Genomic DNA, 22531 nt, shown 5'->3' on the forward strand with positions numbered 1-22531 from the left:
AATGAATAGCAGTTGTTCTGGGTAGTCTGCTAATGCCTTCCATTGATTGACCATAGATCACATTTATTTACCTAGACGCAGTGAGCAAAATGCAATTTCAATCAGCATGTTTATTCCCCCACAATGCAGTATTTTTCCCATAATTTGTTTTTGTGGATGCTAAAGAGCAATTCTTTTGATACAATTGAGCTGTTTCTGCTGCAGTTGCATCCAGTTCACCAACATGAGCACAATTGTGCATGTCGCAAATCAGGCGCATGTCCAGTTTTCACTTTGGGAGTGATGTGCTCAATTTTTTACGTGCAAATATGTGGTGCCTATTGAAGTGGGCCTCAAAGGGAAACCTGAAGCTACCGCTTGGTCAGGAGGTGGTGGTAACTACAGTCTCCCCTACCTTAATATGCACAGCAGCTCCCAATTTGCAATGAAAGGAAGGACAAACTAAGCGGCACCTGAATGCAACTATAAGGAGTGCATTTTGATGCAAGTATCTTTAATGAAAGTGATTTTAGGCACACTCACTGCAGGGAAAAGCGCAAGTAGCCAACTACTTTTGTGGACATAAAAGAGCACACCCACTTATGCTCAGATCAATTTATTAAGCAAAAACCCAATCAACCCAAACACAGACCTACAATATGTATAATATTATTTTAGCCTTTGTTTACAGTTAACACATTTTTGTACTTGCCTACATTCCTAGGAATATAATTAATAGCTTAATAAACATTTCAATGAAAACAAATATATCAATGTGTAATAGACGTGTGATAAAATAGACAATAGGTATCCACCGACATTTGCGACCATGCCAAAATGGCAAATTTGGTTTAGCCCAGTGGATTTTTCTTTTTTAGCAAGGGGATTTCCATATGCTAAACAGTTACATAGTTAAGTTGGGTTGACAAAAAATAAAAAGACCAAAGTACATTAAATTCAATCCCTCTTTAGAAACCCATAGTGCACATACACACAATGTATGTACAACAGCTGGATACCCTTGATACCCTTGAAAAATAAGTGCAGAGGACACAGGATTTGGTTCTTCAACTTGTATGCTCTTGTAAACAGAGCCCTCTGATCCTATTTTTAATCTATAATTCTTGTTGCTGAATTATTGGACCCCTGTTTGTTATAAATTAATGTAAAGCACTGTGTAGCTTGGTGGCATTATATAAATAATCTTGATTAAGATGATATTCGTTGCCTAGCCTGCAGCTTCTAAAATTACAAATAAGATTCTGTTGGCTGTATAAATTATTGCTATATTCATTTTTATATGGCACAAAAATGTAACCAAGTAAAATCATGCCTTCACATATCTGCAAGTAAGCATCACAAATATATCTACCCTAAGGGGGTTATTTATCAAAATCTGAAAAGTTCTCACTATTTTCTGAATGACTTCCCCCCCCCACCTATTTATCAATACATTATTCCAAAAAATTCTTGTGCAGAAAAAAAATAGCATACCAATTTTTCTGATTGGTCACAGAAAACGGTGACTTTTTAGGATTTGACGCCCGAAAACCTGCAAGTTTTTCGGATGCCCAAAAACCACAAAACCTTCGAATTGTTGAGTGAAACCAAGTGCAAATCAGGATATGGGACATCTGCCATCTAAGTGTTTTTCCCTTTTAAAAGTACAACCAGAAAAAATTAGTGTCTGGCACGAATTGATGAAAAGATGCTGGAACGATTATTTAATAACATTTGGAGGTACATGCTTACTGTTGTATTTTACCTCTACAGGCATGTACTGCTAGGAATAACTTTTATTTTTAAGTAATGGGAATATTTACATTTCCTATGTCCACGGAGCTTGCAAAGGAACTAAAGTCTTTTTTGTACAAGAAATGCTTATAATATTTTAGTGCAAATTAGCAGTGTCTCAATATGTCAGGTTAAATAACAAAATTATATTTTTGAATTCATATTTCGTTTAAGTGACCCTTGTTTGAGTTAACAAAAAGAATTGCTTAGAGGTGTAGAGCCAGTGCCCTTACAACATTGCAATGAATAATTCATTGTAAATACACCTTAATATAAACATGGTGAGAATCTTATTTAATTATTCAACATATATCACATATTAATGCAACTTGACATTTCTAAAGCAGATCTAGTTACAAGCTAAATACTTTATAAAATATCCAACCACACACATCCTAAATGGATGATTAACAATAATTGAGGCAATAAAAAAGGCTGTTGTATGCCTTGTTTGTGACGGATTTCAGAAAGTGATCCTTCAAGTTCACAGAACATCACAGAGCATTTATTGAGCCAGAAGGCAGTGCTATTCAAAAGATGACCTTGGTCAGGGATGTCCACCTACATTAGAGTTGAGTCGTAATCCACTGCTAAATATTTTGCTAAATGATGTGTCTAATTATATTAATATGGCAGTGAGACAAATCTGGTGTTAATTGAATCTCAGGGACCAGGAACAATTACATTATTACTGTTATTATTATTTTATGAAACAAAAGTGATTATTTACCACATCACAACTGACTGACCATTCAAGAATATTCCACTTCTTTGCTTTAATAAACTCCTGGGTTGTTTGGCTGTATGTTTTGGGTCATTGTCCATCTGTATTTTGAAACACCTCCCAATCAATTTGACTGCATTTAGCTGGATTTGAGCAGACAGTGGGGCTCATTTATCAACACTGGGCAAATTTGCCCATGGGCAGTTACCTATAGCAACCAATCAGTGATTAGCTTTTTGAAGCCAGCTGCAAGTAGAACAATGAATGCAGCAATTTGATTGGTTGCCATGAGTTACTGCCCATGGGCAAATTTGACAAGTGTTGATAAATGACCCCCAGTGTCTCTGAACACTCAGAATTCATTCGGCTGCTTCTGTCCTGTGTCACATCATGGATAAACACTAGTGTCCCAGTGCCACTGGCAGCCATGCACGCCCAAGGCATCACACTGCCTCCGCCAGGTTTTACAGATGATGTGATATGATTTGGATCATGAGTAGGGATGGGCACATTTTTTTGCCTTGTTTCTCTGTGGAAATGACACCATAAACTTGTATGGCATTGTGCGCGTCAAAATTTTTTTGCAGCGCATCAATTTTTGTCGAAACGGGTCCAATTCGCCCATCCCTAATCATGATTAGTTCCATACCTACTCCACACTTTTTTTTTGCCATCATTATGGTAGAGATTGATCTTGATTTCATCTGTGCAAAGAATGTTTTTTCCAGAACTGTGCTGGCTTTTTTACATGTTTTTTTTTTTTAACAAAGTCCTATCTAGCCTTTCTATTCTTGATGCTTATGAGTGGCTTGCACCTTGCAGTGCACCCCCTGTATTTACTTTCATGCAGTCTTCTCTTTATGGTAGATTTGGATATTGATACACCTACCTCCCGGAGAGTGTTGTTCACTTGTTTGGCTGTTGGGAAGGGGTTTCTCTTCATCATGTAAATGACTCTGCGATCATCCACCACTGTTGTCTTCCATGGATGTCCAGGTCTTTTTGCATTGCTGAGTTCACCAGTGCTTTCTTTATTTCTCAGGATGTACCAAACTGTAGATGTTTCCACTCCTAATATTGTAGCAATTTCTCGGATGGGTTTTTTCTGTTTTTGCAGCTTAAGGGTGGCTTGTTTCACCTGCATGGAGAGCTCCTTTGACCGCATATTGTCTATTCACAGCAAAATCTTCCACATACAAGCACCCCCCCCCCCTCAAATCAACTCCAGGGCTTTTATCTGCTTTATTGATAATACCATAATGAAGGAATTGCCCACACCTACCCATGAAATAGCCTTTGAGTCAATTGTCCAATTACTTTTGAGCCCCTGAAATGAAGTGATTGCGTTAAAAAAAAAAGGCTTTAGTTCCTCACATTTTAATTTTATCTTTTTGTTCAACCCACTGAATTAAAGCTGAAAGTCTGCAGTTCAACTGCATTTGAGTTGTTTCATTTAAAATTCATTGTGGTAACGTACAGAACCAAAATTTGAAAAAGTATGTCTCTGTCCAAAGATTCATGGGCCTAACTGTAGATGAGTTCAGAGGTGCTGCCTTTTTCTGGCCTCCTGTTGTGCATACTGATGCAGGATCCCTAGAATTATCATCATCTACATGTGGCAGGGCTCCTATAGCGGCCTTCATCCATAAATGCAGTGCAGATAGGTCAAAAGTATTGGGCACATTCTGCATTGTTAGGAAAAAACAAAAACATTGATAATTATTAATGGCTGCGTCTATTTTAAATCATTGCAAGAAAAAAGTAATCGCAGGAAAAATATTGTTCTCATTTCCCAAGGTTTGTTCATTAATTATTTTTTATATTTACATCCTCCAATTTGCTTTGTTCATTATTTAAAATGAATATCTGCTCATTGTGAACTTGAAAACTCTGTCCATGGGGAAAAAACTGAATAAATCAGAAGAAAAGGTTTATTTCTTCTCCTTTTATTAAGTCTCATCCATTTTCACGTGATAAGAGTGTGATTTTTCTCACTGAACTGAATCTGGCCTAATATGAGGCAAGGTTGAACTCAGTTTAATCTGCTTTTAATATTGCATTGACTACGGAATCAACCAATTAAATATTACATAGCCTGGATTTTCCAACAATTTAGTGACATGTGCTTCAATACCTGCAAAGTTATTGTTTTAGAAAATATTTTGTTTCACTGCTTTTTAGAGCTATTTATTTTCTACAAGTGTTTGAGATTAGCCAGTTGGTCCACATTTTGGTTGCCAATGCAGCAAAATCTTCTTAACCTGATGTATCAATCAGTTCTTGTGCTTTATTTGTATGTTTAATTGTACAGCAAAATTGAATGTTACCTTTTCTTAAATATGTGTTTATAAAATGCATGGTCTCTAATACAAATATTTATATAATTTGTCAGCAAACTAGGATATTTGTTTAGACCGCTAATCAAGAATTTTCTTGATTTTGATCATAGCAAGCTGTGTGTATGATTTAGTGATCCCCAATGCAAATTTGTAACAAACTTATCCTGAAAATTCACGAGAAACAACATTTTTCACAGCAATACTGAGGTTCATTGGTCTCCCAGGGCATGCTCCAGTGCAAATATGCACTATAAGCCCTTAATATTTAATTTATTAGTTGCCCCCTACTTCCACTACTTGTATGATTGAGTATCACATGTATACACAACATACATTTCTCATTGTTAGGGAAATGCATTTTTCACAAGCCCTTATGCCAATCCCAACATTTATAGGCATCAATACCTATAAATGATGTAGGTATTGTGACTGTGTTACAGGATTTAGGGAAAGAGGCAATAGGAAAAATGACAGTTGCCAAGTTATGGCAGACATCAAAGCCAACAGAACTTAATGGAGAGGAGAAAGGTGCAGATTACATGTACAGGTACCTTAGAAAAGAAAATATTTTATACTAGATTGGGATGTGATGGATCACCTTTAATTTAGGAAAAAACAATAATGCAGTTCGATATCACAAATGAGAGGCATAAATATTTGTCATATTAAAATAAAAATATTTGTATGGTTGTAGGAAAGAAAACCAAAATATTTGAACTGAAAACAGAATCTATTATTGAGTAAAGCAATTTCTTTTAAACCTGTGATATAAACAATGCTGAACTCCACTTGAGCAGGGTGTCTGCTCTTTGACCAATAATCTGTATAATACATCTGTGTGGTAAACTATGAATATTTTCAAGTGTATAGTGTTTTTGTGACCCTTGGAAGCAAAATGACTTGTGCAGCAATTCTACCTTAGTTTACTATGACATTGTAAAACTGAATAGTGGACTTGCTGTATTCAACAAAAGTAAACACTGAGTTCATTTTGGGATTGTAACTGGATAAAGCAGTGACACCAGGTCACTGTTTATAGACAAAAGAGTAAAACTATGTTTGTATGTTTGAGTATGTGTATATATATATATATATATATATATGTGTGTAGAAAAACCTAAGGCATAATAGAGAAGAGAAAGAAAAGAACAATGTATAAAAACCAGTATTGCACTTGTACTATATAAAATATCAATAAATATTAAAAAGATGAAAATTCATTTAGGTGCTAAGAATGGCACAAATGAACAATACTCGTTTAAACCTTGTGGGGCTACCATGTCCAAAAACCTAATCCAGAAAGTTTCTCTTTGCATCAATAGGCAATCCCAGTCTACACCCTCCTTGGTCTCTCTCTCTCTCTCTCTCTCTCTCTCTCTCTCTCTCTCTCTCTCTCTCTCTCTCCATATAGCTATATATCTATATATATCTCTCTATCTCTCTCTCTCTCTCTCTCTCTCTCTCTAATATTGTAAAAAGAGGGGCGGAGTGTGGGAGTGGTTCACTAGGGGGTCAGTGTTTAAATGTTGGTAAGCCATTTTTGTTTTTATCTTAAGAAAGGTCCCAACAGAGGACCGAAACGTCGATACAATAAAGGATAATTGATTTAAAATCTCTCTCTCTCTCTCTCTCTCTCTCTCTCTCTATATATAGATATATAGCTATATATCTATATATATCTCTCTATCTCTCTCTCTCTCTCTCTCTCTCTCTAATATTGTACTAAGCTTCGTGCCCCTGTGGTTTGGCATATGTGGGCAAAGCCTCCACTACCTACCAAAAAAGGATGAATAACCACAGGTGTGCCATTAGAACTGCTCTGTGCTTTGGCTACTGGGAATGCAGATCAAACCATTGCAAAACACTTTCAAAAAGCCAAACATTCTTTGCCATAATTTTGGCACATGATAATCGATCATGTGCATCCAAACAGGAGGGGTGGTGACAGAAATTTGGAACTCCTGAGATTGGAATACAGATGGATTTATAGACTGGACACGCTAGCCCCTAGGGGCCTGAATGAACACTTGCCTTTATCCATTTTTATTTGAACAGTATTCTAGAATTGGGGCAAGGACTAACATTTGATGTTCCTTCCTTTTTTTTTTTGGTTTGACTGAAGTCCTTGAAAAATTTATACGTATAACAGAAAGTTACTTTACTAGTTTTATTTCCCTAGGGGACCCTCTGTTCTGTTTTTTTGGTTTGCTATTTGTGATATTACAACATCCTAATTTATCATCAATATGATGCCAGCCTTATTGCAAGCCTGCCACTGTAAAGTGTTGCCTTTTACTTTGTCGTGACCCAAAAGCAAACCATGTCTAAATAACAAATTCTAGTTATGATCCTGCAAGTGTAGCATTGACACCACTAATAACCAGCCATTCCCAATTAGACCACCTCCTTTTTTTAGGCTGATGTGGGTTGTGTCTATGTGTGCAATTGTGTACCCATTTTGTCATTTGAGTGGTCCGTGCATTGAGCGACCTGTCATAGTAGCTGAACTAACTCCAAAATTGCACTAGGTGACCATGTTGGACTACCCATGGGTCACAATGGGGCGCGAGATGTCTAGACAGGCCTGCCAAGGACCTTCAGTTCTTTATATGTGCTCTGCATGCACCATGTTGCATTTTTTTCTTGATATAATTCTTGTGACCCGTTCCTCGCCCAGATGACAGAGCCCACTATATACAAAAAGAGGTACCATATAGAACAATAAGTTAGTTCTGGGACACTGGCCAGCTGTGGTGAATATATAAATTTGGTCAATTTCAACCTGCATAACCTGATGCGCTCATCTCTCATGTTTTTAAAGTTAAAGAACACTGCAACATTGTTTATAAACAACATATCCAATCTTCAAACAGCACATGCTTACACACACACCCACACACCATTCACTTCGGGAGGGGGGCATATTTAGCAGTTTGGTCACAGTCATTTCTTAAGAAAGTGTACAGTTGGGGGCACATTTACTAAGCTTGAGTGAAGGATTCAAATTTCGAACTTTTTTTGGGGGTACTGCGACCATTGAATAGGCTATTTTAAACCTACCGAGCTTCAATGTTAACCTATGGGTACCTTCCCCATACGTTTTCTAAGCTTTTTCTGATCGAAAAAAAATAGTTTGATCGATTAAAATCCTTCAAATCGATCGAAGTATTTGCGCAAAATCCTTCGAATTCGAAGGATTTAACTTCGAGAATCGAATTTGATGGGTTAATTAACCCTCGATATTCGACCCTTATTAAATGTGCCCCTTGGTGTATGAAACATCGGATATTTTCACTAAATCTTATTCCCGTTGAGTACGGTACTTATGCTACCTACTCACTTTGATAAAGGCTGGTGTTCCAGCAGAAACGTGTGTGCGGCTACTTTAACAAATATGTATACATCATGTGGAACTGCACCCAGGCAATGGTGACTTCTTTTTCGTGAGTGCCGTTATCCACCTCACATATTTTATATATGTAAGACTTGAACAGAAGGAAACCATTTATTCTTAAGGGCAACAAAAAACAAAACACATAGAAACAAACAAATTGAAAATATTCAAAATTACAGTTGGATCCACAAAAGGATGGTGGTCTGTGCACTATTATGACTGAACTAACCAATGTGCTTAACTGCTCCATCAGGAAATTTTTGATAACTCCTAAAACATATCAAACTTGATTCGATATTTAATAAATTGCCCCTCTTTTCCCAACCTCTTTTATTGTCCTCTTAACAAGTGGAACCATACCTGACCATACAGTTTCAAGCTGGCAGTCCTCTAACTTCCATAAACCATCCATTATCCTGCCCCCATTCCTTTAATACCATAAATTACCCTTTTCATAATGTACTATCCACCCCTCTATTACTGGTTCCATATTTTTAGCTTTTCAAAATGTCCATATCTATCTTATCTGTACTAATACATTTTCTTTCCTCCCGCCAGGTTGCATCGAAAAGTAGGAAGACGCACAACTGCAGGAAAGAATCCCACTAATTTAGCTTTTCCAGGACTCTTAACTGTTCTCCCAATGTCTTCACTTTCAGTGAGTAATGCCTTTTTCCATATTTTAAGAGGAAACACTAGGAAATGTGATGTTAAAATGTGTTACTGCTTAAATATTAAAAAAGGCATACATGCAATTATATCTGTTCTTCCTTTCCTGAATAGTCAGATAAAAAGTGAAGCCACTTGTGGTCCACTTTGAAGAACTGTCTATGCCAGCCAATTATATGGCTGAAAGAGAACTTCTGCCATTCGTCCCCTTCATTTTCTATAACAGGCTTTATGACTTGGTTTCAATTATCCATTTGTACTTCTGTTCACTGAAAACCATAACATTTCTGCTTTTAGTTTAGAGAATTTAAATAATCTAAAACACCAACATTTAGAGGAAATTAAAACAGCAAATTGCTTCTCAAGTCCTAATAAACTAGATAAATATTCACTGCCAGTTTTTCATGTATTTTCGCATATTTTTTTTTTTTCATTTTTTTAAGATGTTAGTTCTTTTATTTCTATGCAGCTTTTTAGAGTCTTCCTCTGCCCTAATAGCTAGTGTTTAAAACATTTCTAAAAAATGGAGGATAGGATCCTAAAGATAGAAAGAGCTCAGTAGAGAATGAACAATCAGAATGAGAAGGTAAAATATCCCCAAGGGAAATTCCATCTGTATTTATCGAGGTCTTAATAGCCAGAAAAAGTGAGGATTCAAAGGTTTCCCTTGAGGAGAGGTCATGTCTCTTTCAATGCTACCGCAACCTCAGGGGAAATGGGTAAATGTGCATTAGTTCTTAGGTGATGCAGGTTCTGGTGAAAACACACGTCTGTCAGGCAGGAGGTTATGCTAGGTGCCACTTTGACCATAAGGGTAATGGTAATTTTCAGCACTATGTGTTACCTGTAACTGACAAAGCTTTTTGAGGTATAGTTTGACTCTATTTAGGGTTATCTTCCTAAATCCAAGCAAATTATGGGATATCCAAAGTCAGGCCATTCACAAATACAGCCCTATAAAAACCTGCAATTCCTATAATAGACACATTATATTTTAGTTCCTCTAAGGAAATGGAACTCTGCGTGATTCAGTTCTCTGTACAAGAAGCTGAGACTAGGACTTAAATATCCATGTGAAAATTGTAACTCACATTAAGGAAGTATTGCATGTGAGCATAGGCGAATGGGGATGTAAAAGCATTATATACCTCAATATAGCACAAATTGGGGTTAAAAGCAATCTCATATTATTTAGAAAAAAATAATACTTTACTAGGAAATAAAAAAAGTTTATTAAAGAAGCAATTTCATACATATTGCATCACAATTATTTCTGGTGTGACGACAAATTCTAATTGCAGGTCTGGGAACGGGATTCACACCCAGCTATGCCATTCTTTTTATGGGACACTGGAAGTAGCATAATTTAGTGCCCAAACTGTGTGGGAGTCTGATCCTTTGGGGAGCTTTATAGATGATGTCCTACTAATATGCCAGGGAAGTGAAATAGTAGAAACTACTCAAATTTATCAATAGCTGTAATAAAAACAACCTGAATTTAGAAATTTTTATCTATATATAGTCCATCAAACATAAACTTTCTAGATTTGGAAATATATATCAATGAAGGACAGTTAAATGTTAAAACTTTCTTTAAAAAAGATGTGTATAATTATGTTCTTAGTATTAGCAACCATAATCCACTTTGGTTAAAGAATATTTCATATGGGCAATTTCATTGATTCAAAAAGAACTGTTCAGACCCAATGGAATTAGAAACGTAATTGGACTACATATCAGGTAGATTTGAACAAAGAGGATATAGTAAAAAACTAATTCAGAAATCACTCGAAAAAGCAAGTGAAATAACACAGAGCGGATCTAATAAGGAAGGAGGAGGAAAATTAAATTTATGAAAATGAGGGAAATTGCATGTTTGTTACCAAATGCGTCCTAGGAACCCAAGCCATATGAAAAAAATCAAATCTTCAGCAAACATTGGAATATTTTAGTAAGAGCTGCACGATTAAAAGGAAAACTCCCCTAAAAACTCCAGGTGGTATACAAAAAGGCAATAAACCTAGGACAAATATTAGTCCATAACTATATCCCAAAGGAAAGAACAACAAAAAAAACAAAGGAAAGAGTGGAATGGAATTTTACCCCTGCACCTAATGCAAGGCCTGTAGTTCTGCCGAAAAAAAAAAAAAAATTTAAATCTAACGTTACAAATAAGATATAACTTTGAAAATTGTTTAAAATGTTCCACCAAAAATACTGTTTGGAATGTCCCTGTGGTTTGCAATACACAGGGAAAACTATAATTTTTTTATATATTTTTAAATAAATAAAAATGAAATAAACAACACAACAAATTATTTTTTAAATCCGATAAGAGCACTAGAACTTTATTTTATAGTTATGGGATAACTGAATAATTAAAATCAATTTATTGATCTTGCTATTGGAGAACATAATTACATTACAAAGTAATGTATGTGATGGTAAGATACACTTGTGGTAATATGTTTGTGGTAATTAACTGAAGTAGATAGATGTCTTGGGTAAAATGGATGTTTGATTGAGATTTAGGGGCAGATTTATCAAGGGTCAAAGTGAAAATTCGAATTTCAAAAATACTATTTTTGAGCTATTTTGTGTACTAGTGAATAGTCCAAATTCGATTTGAATTTGAAAAAAAATTTGAAAATTTGAATATCGAAATTTATCATGTACTTCGACCATTCACCATCTAAAACCAGCCAAATTGCTGTTTTAGCTTATGGGGGACCTCCTAGAACCTATTTGGAGTCAATTGGTGGACTTTGAAAAGTTTATAGGAAAAACGGAATCAAATTCGATCGAATACAATGTTAGTTTGATTCATACAATTAGAATTCGAAAGAAAATGGCCTATTCAACCGAAAAAAAAATTCCTTTTTTAATCGAATTTCGGAATTTTTTTTTTATTCGAAATTCGACCCTTGATAAATCTGCCCCTTAGTGATTTCTATTGAACACTACATGCAATACCTATAACTACTATCCTGTAAGTAGGCATTTTGGCCAAGTTGGTAATGGTTTCTTGAATAAGCATCTGTGCACCATTTGGAGAAGTGAAAGGTTTCTTTAAAGGGGAACTTGCACAATAGAGTACTTTGCCGATCACAGGGTGCTATCTGAGGAACTTGAACATACCATACTACATTTTTGGCTTCTCTATTGCCGTAGGCACTGCTCTGCTTTTTCAATTGTGTGATTTTCTGCACGACTGAGAGACTGGGAAAAGGATCAGCAAGAGAAAACAAACCTAACGGACTAAATATTCTTATCTCTTATATATATGTTTATTGATTCTTTTGTTTGTATAGGTTGTGTACATCAACCGTTTTTTCACTAGCTATTTCCCACTGTCAGAGAAACTGCTGATTCAGTCCCATATTATATGCAGTGGCAAAAGTTGTAATTCACCTGTCTAAGTAGACAGGGTGAAATTTTTATGTAAAATGCACTACAACCTGAAATTGGCCCCCAACATGGGCTGACTTTAAAGCTACAAACTAATGGGTCCACAGGCTGCATGGTTAATTACCACATTTTTTTCACTTGACATGGTTGCAGCCCAGGCTGTTTTGAAAATAACATTCATAGAACTCTTATCAAAATTCTAGAAAGAAATCTGTTCATCCACATTACTGGAAATCAGGAATATTAACTCGGTTGTTTACCAACCTATCAGTCTACTTCCACATAAAACACAAGGTATATTCTAACTGTGTCATGAATGGAAGATCTTACATATAGAAAGTATAATGCAGATATATTTTAGTTCCATTGTAAAAAAAGGAAACTATGGTAAAAAGGTAGCTACTAAATAATACAATATAATAGCAGATGAGATTAGAAAAAAAACTTGCATTCAACCATCAACGCAAGATTTATATCTAAGTGAAATTAAGGTGGCTAAAAATGTCATGTTTCATATATACAAACTTATTGCACCAGCCTAAAGTTTCAGATTGTCAATAGCAGCAATGATCCAGGAATTCAAACTTTTCACGGGGGGGGGGGGTCACCATATTGGAAAATGTCTGTACCATTCACATGCTCAGTGGGCTCTGAGTAGCTGTTGAGAAGCTAAGCTTATGGGGTTGTTGCAAATTATCAAGCAGAATATAAGGTTTGCCTGTAATATAAGCTGATGTTACAAGGCTGATTATTAAATTCTGGTGCTAATTGCACTGGGTTCTGTGCTGCCATATAGTAATTAATGTAGTAATCAGCCTTATATTGTGACGTTTCTATTCTATGTATACTGTATATTGTGAGTGGGTCCCTAAGCTCAGTAAGTGACAGTGAATCAGCAGAAAAGAAGATGGGGAGTTACTGGGGCATCTTCAGAGGCACAGATTATTACTGCTAAAGGGCGATGGTTTCCTTGGGCTGGTGCAGAAACCCAAAACATAATGTACAACATTACTAGCCTATTGCTTTGTTTAGGCTTTAGCTCACATTTAGGGAAACAGTCACCAATTTCCAATGACAATTCGGGTAGGTGTTGGCTGAAACTCTCAGAACTGGTCCCAGTGGTACCATAAAGACTATATAGCAACAAGAAAATGAGGGTGAATGGCACACTGGAGGCCAAACCAAGTCAGACCAAAATGTTAAAAAAAAAAGAGAACACATCATCTCACGCCTTACTCGTTTCATGTCTAGGTGACACTTAATCATAGGCTCAAATGCATGCAATACAACACAGATATTTAAATGGCAAAGGACCAATAGAAAAAAGGGAAGGGAAAAACATCAATCTGAAATTAAAAGAACCTCATACCTATTTGGAACAGATTCCAAAATATGCAAGAAAAATGCCCTTAATTGGTAAACACACACATGTTGCTTTCAAAGTAAAACTCCCATACTTGGCTGCCCTTTTATTAGACACCAGTGGGATCACCTGACTATAGCTGGGAAGGTTGGGAGTTACAAAATGGAGCTGGTCACTGCTCCTGTATAACTATAACAAACAAGGGAAAGTTCTGCTCAGATGCGTCAGAAACACTACTATAGTTCATATAAACAAGCTGCTGAGTAGCAATGGTGGAAATTGAAAAATGGCTATATAGCACAGGTTAAATAATGGATAACGGATAACATTATGTTCTACAGAGCTTATCTGCTATCTGCTCTGTAACTTGAGCCTTTTCTTCTTTGAATGGCTGCCCCCATGGTTACACCGCAGCTTATTTATATAAACAATAGTAGTGTTTCTGAAGCAAACACAGCAGTTTTACTAGTGCAGAGTAACACTGCATTATATTTTTATTACTTTAAAACAATTTCATTTGATGTTACTGGTCCTTTAAGTGAAAAGCAGCGCTTTAACAAAAAATCCAGCCTTTTCTGTCTACTGCGCATGCATAGGTCCTAGAATTTTGAAGAAAGAAGAAGCAGAAGAAGCCTATTATGCTATGGTACTCACTAAGAAGAACCCTGGACCAGGGCAGTTTTCTACTAACATGAACACCAACCCGGGATATTGTGTAGGTGATTACAATCAATTGGGCAACTTTTGGCAACGCCAAATCATTGTGACTTTCCTTCTCCTTTAATGCAAATCAGAACTTATATCCTATATATGAGTTTCAATAGAAAATAAACTTCGAACATTTAATGAGTTAATAAAAGGGGCAAAGTGCAATGATGTCAACTAATTTCTCACAGTGCACTGATTTGTGTCTGATATAGCCTGATGGAGAATGTCATGCTGGCAGGCACAACATTTCCCATGAGTAATTTTCAATACAAAAGAAATAACTTAATGTCCAAAGTTTAATAGAGGGGTTAGGGTGTAAAGTGCAAATATGTTGTCATTTTTCCCCCAATGCGCTGATTTGTGCCTGATGGAGAATGTCACTCTGACAGGCACAACATGTGCTTGACATGTAAAGGGTATTCCTTGGATTACCCTTTGGTAACTGCTGTCATGTGGTGTGGTCTTAATGTGGTGCAAGAAGGAGGGCCAGTGATCAAGCCCTTTATGTAAATCCTGCTCAAACCATGTGATAAGCAGAGGGTGATAATATCATATGCTCTGTGCTCCTGAGCTCTCTGTTCTGTGCTTTGCGCAAGAGATTCAGCACTAATTAGTGATGGGAGTATCTGACCAGTTTCGCTTCATCTGCAATTTTGCACAAAAAAAATTGTTCAATGCATTTGCCAAATTTTTCACAGTTTTTTTTTTTGGAGTCATTGGAGTCTATGGGTGTCTTTTTCGCAGCAAAAACCTGGCGAAAAATTTGTCATCACTAGTACCAATACAAGCACTACTACAAGTTGCATAGAATATATTGAACCGCACCATCATTATGTTCAAGGACTATTTGGAGGGGGGCCATTATTTCCTTTAAATTAAACACGTTTGATTGTTAGAATTTATAAATATGCTTTGAGTATGAAACGGTTTTTCACTGATAGAAACTAAATTCATCATTGCAAGCACCTCTGTGTGATTTAAATGTCATGACGGTTATATTATTTCTTTCTCTGCTGTGTTTATGCATGTGTATGCAACAATTTGCTTTGCTTAATGCACTGTTCTTTTAGTGTACATACTGCCACCTGGTGTTAAACATCTGCAAACATTTGCTAGGCATAGCTAGATATAGAATTTTTAGACACACTTTTTTTCTGAGGCACGCTGCAGTTTATTTAAATTTTATTGTATGAAAGCTTTTCTGTGGTGTTACTTGATATATAGAATTCAGCTCTATACTAGATGTTTTTGGCGTACAGTTACTGAATTTATGAAGATGCAAACTTATGAATGATTTAGTTTAAGAAAAAAAAATGTATTTATCCTACAAGGCCACTACAGGACCATAAAGCTGAGACTTAAACATTAGCAACATTTCATATCGGCTAAAAGATTCACTGTATTTTACACGGCTATTGTATGTCATTATATTTATGGCATAATCAGTGTGGCACAATTTCTGTGATTAAAAAAAGTTTCTTATTTTTAAGCTGCTGTGTAAAAAGGGTATGAAGGTTTTTGTTTCTTAAATTCTAAATTTAATTTAAGAAAGTCCAGAAGTCATTTAGTTGGCTAGGACATAAGATACTTCCAAGTCTTTGAAACACTATGTGGGACATAAACTAAAATTCATAGTTGCACTGGCATCCGCTTCGCCGCACTTCGCCAGGCGTATTTTCGCCAGCGCTCCGCAAATTCACTAAAATTCGAAGTTGCGCTCAGGGGTAGTGTAAGGTTTTGAAGTTGCGCTAGCGTTAATTCGCCAAGCAAAGCGAAGTTACACTAGCGATGGTTAATTTGCATACGGCCCTACACATGTGCCCACTGTATAGTTAAGTTGCCATGAGTTAGGAAATGTAGGGGGGAAGGAGGGGAGCCCCAAAAATTTTTTCGATCTTTTTCAGCCTATCACCCATAATAAAGAAAAAATGCCAGTGTTTTTTGGGACCTAGAAAAATTTTTAACTTTTTTTGAAGCAATCCCTATCTACTCTATTGTGCTTCGCCTGGTCTGAGGTGGCGATGGAAGTTTGGCGTAAAAGGTAGCGTTCAGAACAATGTGCGTGTTAGTGAATTTGCGTAGTTACGTCTGTTCCGCAAATTCACCAGGCGTAAGGGTGCGAAGTAACACTAGCGGTTACGCCAGCGTTCGTTAGTGAATTTGCGATGTTACGAAAATGCCCAACGCTAGCAAATTCACGCTAGCATTAGGCGCTTCGGCGCTTAGTGAATTTGCCCCATTATGTGTAGTGGTGTTAATATTAAAAAAAAATATATATATATATAAATATATATAATCTCCTATCCAATCCACGTTTGTAAGCAGCGCAGATTAAAATCATAGGAGGATCAATGTTTCGGTCTTGATCTAAGACTGTTTTCAAGATCCAGAATCACATGATGAGACACCATTTATAATCACATTTTCTTAATAAATGAAAATGGAAATCCAGAAAATCCACCCACTGACTAAACACAGCAAGGTATCTGCATTGACACATGGTTTTAGAATTACCTAATATATCACATATATACATTTTATCATCATATTTCAACTAGTTAAACAGTGATGCATTTAAGATACAATGTATCAATTGCATGTTTTTAATTCATATTAACAAAAACTAATATATTCATTATAACAAGGATTTCATTTCTGATTAAGAAAACATGTAAGGGACAGTTGTTCTTTGAGACCGTGTGATGCCATTGTATTTAACTTTTTGATCCAAAAACATTCCCTCTGTAAAAGCATCTTAGACCTATCATGAAATCAAGGGGTTAAAACTGCGCTCAGTCCAATAATAATAAAAAGTAATCAAAGCTGCATCAATATTCACACAAATCCACGAATCAATAAGTTCAAAAAGGGTTTAGGTAGATGCGCTAAAAAGAGTAGCGAAGGTTCCTGCAGGGAGAGAAAAGGAGAGCTCTATGGTGTAATTTCCTTTATGTCAGGATCTGCAAGTTAGCATCAGATCTACTCTGAAATTACACCATAGAGCTCTCCTTTTCTCTCCCTGCAGGAACCTTCGCTACTCTTTTTAGCGCATCTACCTAAACCCTTTTTGATCTTAGACCTATCACCTCCCCTCTTGGGGGGGGGGGTATATGGTCTATGACAGGCCTGGATTTGGAGTCAAAATAGGCCCTGTCATTCCAAGTACACAGAGGCCCAAACAGCCTCCTACCAGCCCACTAAATGGTAACTTTCCATGGAGCCAAACAGCAGCCCCTCTGGCATTTGCCAGAACCCACAGATTGCCAGTCCAGGCCTGGTCTATGCCTATGAATTTTTTTCTAAAAAAATGCTTAGCCACCAGTTTCAAAGTTTTATTGTCCCTAAAAAAGCCGAGCTGATAGTGGATTGGTGTTAGTACATCCTAAGACGTAACATCTAGTCTGTCTTGCTGACATATGAAAGACCACACGGGCATGTTATTAAATAAATAACATGGGTCATAGTGCAGGTAATGTGGGACCTAATGGTAAACCTTTTACCTGTATGGGGGTGTGTAAAGCTCTGCCCCGGAGACAGAAAACGTCATGATGTGCAATTGGGACATCTATAACAACCCATCTTAAGATTTAAAAACTGTGCAGTTTTAGGTTTTTGATAACATTTCATAGGATCTGTCTTAACTAACAGATCCCGCAGGTTAGCATCTTTCTTATATGCAATCATTGGAGGTTTGGGAACAAGTGGCTTAAGGTTATTATCTTGAAGGCTGTTCCAATAATTATATACCACATCTTTAATATGTCCAGACAAGTCAGAAAACTCCGATGAGAATACCAGTCTCTGCGAGTCCTGCCCTTTCCGCTCAAAGCCACTGACCTTTAGCCCAGCACAGTATAATGCCCATTAAAGCAGCCTTTTTGGATATCCCCTCGCTAAGAAACTCCCTTCCAACTCACTTAGTTGTAACTCCACAGTTTCAGCTGAGGAGTTATTTCTTAACCACCAGCAAAATTGGGATATTGGCAATGATAATTTAGTCGATCTTGGATGTTAACTGTCAAAATGTAGTAAAGTGTTAGGGTCTGTAGTTTTCCGATACAGGGAATATTCTAAGGCCTGATCATAAAGTTAAATATAATGGCATCACACGGTCTCAAAGAACAACTGTCCCTTACATGTTTTCTTCATCAGAGATGAAATCCTTGTTATAATGTATATATTACTTTTTGTTAATATGAAATAAAAACATGCAATTGAGACATTGTAGCTTAAATGCATCACTTTTTGACTAGTTAGTTTCTTTGTAAAAATATGATGATAAAATGTATATATGTGATATATTAGGTAATTCTAAAACAATGTGTCAATTTCGCAATGCAGATACCTTGCTGTGTTTAGTCAGCGGGTGGATATTCTGGTTTTCCACTTTCATTAATTAAGCAAATGTGATTATAAATAGTCTCATCGTGTGATTCTGGATCTTGAAAAAGGTCTTAGATCAAGACCGAAATGTCGATCCTCCTGACTATGATTTTAATCTTTGAAGAATAAAGTGACTTTTTTAAATAAATCCGGTGTGCGCTGCTTACAAACATCGATTAGATGTATATGAAGCATTGCTGCAGTACCCAGTTCTGATTGCCTGAATGGGAGTGCAGAGACTGACTTGGTTTTCCATAATGAGATATCTCCATATATTGCTTTTCTATACCACGCAGCGGCGTAATTCTCACCTTCAGTATACAAATCTACCACTAGTCTCTTCATTGCACAAAATGAAAATTTTATATTGTTTATTAAAAATTGGAGTTTTTTGCACAACTCCTAGTGAAAAAATAAATCCGAAAACCTCTAATATCTGAATTGCTTAAGAACGGTCCAATAAGATCAGCGCAGCTACCATTGACTTCTATAGGAACTCGACAACTTTTACTTAGACATTTTGCTTTACAAGTTTTAATTAATATATCAAATCAAAATGCCACTATTCCATTGCACTATTTAATAGAACCTCTTAAGCAATTGAAAAATGCGTCTTGCCACCACGTGGTCCATACCAATATCAGATCCGATACATCATTGATCATATAGCAAATCTAATGTGTGATTTGTTGGTACAATGAACCACCATCAGTGTTTCTTAAAGTTTTACAGCCTGAAGTCCAAGGTTAAAGTTTTAAGAAGCTACCCATTAGAGCTTGATGAATCTTGTACTCTTAACAATTTGTATACCATCAATTTCTGCAGCATTGAAAGCATTAGCCATCGAATTTTAAAAAAGACAGCATTTTTAAGTGTGAATTTGTGTGTTTTGTACACTGCACAAGATATTTCAAATGAAGCCATTTTTAATAAATCAATATAATAATTTACAGTAAAAGCTAATTATCATTAATATAGGTGCCTGATAAAAATAAACGAACAAGAGATTCCATATTAGTTTTGGATTTCTTTCCTTTTATATCTTAAAATAAATGTCTGATGAAGTAAATGATCCCTTATATAGAGTATTGTGGGAAACTGTTCATCTTGGAGCTATCTGCAGCTTGAGCAGAATGCTGTCCAAAGACAATAAGTGTTCAATTATTCAGAAAGGTCATTCCAGATTATTTTGTACATATTTTAATAAAACAACACCTGCCAAATATTTACATCAAGTAAAACGCTTTAAAAATGCCTAATATTTTTTCATTGCAGATATATTACAGACACATACATATTAATGAAGGCTATTAATCTGAAAACTGCGCTCTGCTTTCCATATTTATATTTAAATTGAATTGGAATGTTAATTACAAATACTGCGTGCACTTTGTGTAAGGTTTTTCAAAACTTTGTTCAAAATGAAGTGGGGATCCTAGAAAATCAACAGCAGAGCTCAATAACAGAAAATAAACTTAGGACCGTTATAAAGAAAGAAAGCATTAATAAACACTTCTATGGAGAATAATCAAAATTAATCAAGACCTATAAGACCACATGACCTCCTCCTCACACCTTTTTACCTACCATGGGTATGGATATGGGCTAGTTTTAACAAAGCCTGAAACTGGAAAGTATGATTCTTCAGTATCCACTGTGTGTTTGAAATGTACAGTGCACTGGAAAGTCTGCATGCTAATTAGCTAATTATGCCCCTCAGTTGAAAGCTATCAGGGCTGTTGCTGAAGTTTCCATCTTGCTGTCTAGTCACTACTATCTGGTAAGGTGCAGATATTTCTCTGGGCCTCTTGCTGTGTAATATTTTAAGTATGTATGTGTAAATCCGTGTGCAGACACAGAGGCTATGTTTGCTACTGTTACAAGGTACCTCCAGGACTGAATAGAGGTTTAATACCTCCTTCCTTTCTTATAACGAGAATGCTTCTAAATGTCTGCTAGCACCGTAACAGGCTTGAACCCAGCTTGTAGTCTATGGCCCTTGTTTTGGTTGGCCTTTGACCTCTCGGCCAAGGACCTTGTCTTGCATGGCTCATGTGTCTGCTGGCCTTTCCATGGCACTTGGCTCATGTGCTTGCTGGCCTTTTTATCAGGAGTTTTGGGGCTGTTAGCCTCTTTTCTGTGGCCTTTGCCTAAAGTGGCTACTAGTTTTTATTATAGTCCTCGGGGCTTGTGGTTTCTGACTTTCTTGGGGCTGAGAGGGCTGGTGCCATCTGCCAGCCTTTGCTGTGACCTATGGCATCTATGAAGTGGCCATCTATGAGGTGGCCTGTGGTAAGCATGGATGCTATTCTTTGCTGTGGCCCTTGGTGGACATGGCTGTTTGTCTTGTGACAGTCCTTGCAGGACAACAGGCATTAGTTTTGTCTTGTATACAATCCTTGCATGCATGGTTCTGATTTGCACCATCATTGGGCATCATTGGCTGTTTGGTTGGATCTAGCATAGGTCACACCATCAGCTTGTGTTTGCTCTGAATTTGCAGCCCATAGCAATTGTTGATGCTGATTATTATTCAACAACTGCTGTTGGTCCTAGGTTGTTGGTTTTATAACTGACCTTTTGCGTCTGCCTTGCATTGTTTTTGGTCTTGTATGCCACTGCTTCTTAGCAATAAGGCTGGCTTGAGGACCAGGGTTGCATGTGTGTAAATTGTCTTGTGTGTCAGGCAAGTGCAGCTGGTGGCATTGTGTCCAAGGATGGTATTCACATGTGCTATTGCTTATGCAGTAGCTGCTTTCCACTCTGGTGTTTTTCATACATTGCTGCTGATGGGCATCAGTGCCTGCAAGTATGACAATGGTCTTGTACATCTATGTTGGCATCCACAATAGCTGACTTGTCTACAAGTGGTTTGCATATATGGTGGCTGGCTCATTTACCAGTGGGCTGTGCATCATTGCTGGTTGGTACTAGTGTTTGCAGGCTATAAGATTCTTGCATGCCTGATTTTTTATTGTGACTCGAGCTGTTTGCTGGTACAGTAGCCTATTGGATGCAGTAGCTTCAGTGTGTGGTCACAGGTTTGGTTTAGTCATTGCATAGACTGTAGCATTGTGCAGCTTGATTTGTAGTGGCCTCTGCCTTTGTAGGGTTTTTCTTATTTTTTTTCTAGCACTGTAATTGGTTGGGATGCTAATTGCTTGCTTGCACAGCAGTTGGCTGGGGCAACAGCATAGCTGACTGGTAGAGGGCCTTTAATAACATTTGGCTGTTCCAGCAGCTGACCCTTGGGCTGTTAGCCCAGTTCAGATTTTGTGGTTGGTGGAGCGACTGGGTTGTACCAGCATGGCCCTATTATGGTTACTGTGGAATGCTGGATTAGGATAGCCCAGAGTTGTTCATCTGGTCCTTTAGTCCTCATTGAGTGTTCTCAGCCTTGAGTTTGTGGATCTTTGGCTAGTCTCTGGTGTGGAGTTTACCCCTGTCAGCACTGGTGTGAGCTGCTACCATTAAGCTGCAGGGCTATAGACTAGTGTATGCCAAGTCTTTATGGAGCCACTGGCTAGTGCTGAGGATAGAGTGTATTTCTCCAGCACTAGGGATAGATGCATCTAAGTGGTTGTTCATTACCGATCTTGATATTTTGGTTTCCTGGTGGCTTCTTGGGTGTTTTAGTTCTGAGTTGGTCGGTGCCATTGTTCTGGTTTTGTTCTAAGGGGCCTTTTGTTTTAACTGTTGCATGATTTTGCTGCTTCTTGTTTTATATCCAATAGCCATATTTCAGGTATCCCTCTAGTAGCTGAAGAAAC

This window comes from Xenopus laevis, chromosome 4S (assembly GCF_017654675.1).
Source record: "Xenopus laevis strain J_2021 chromosome 4S, Xenopus_laevis_v10.1, whole genome shotgun sequence".
NCBI classification, from domain to species: Eukaryota; Metazoa; Chordata; class Amphibia; order Anura; family Pipidae; genus Xenopus; species Xenopus laevis.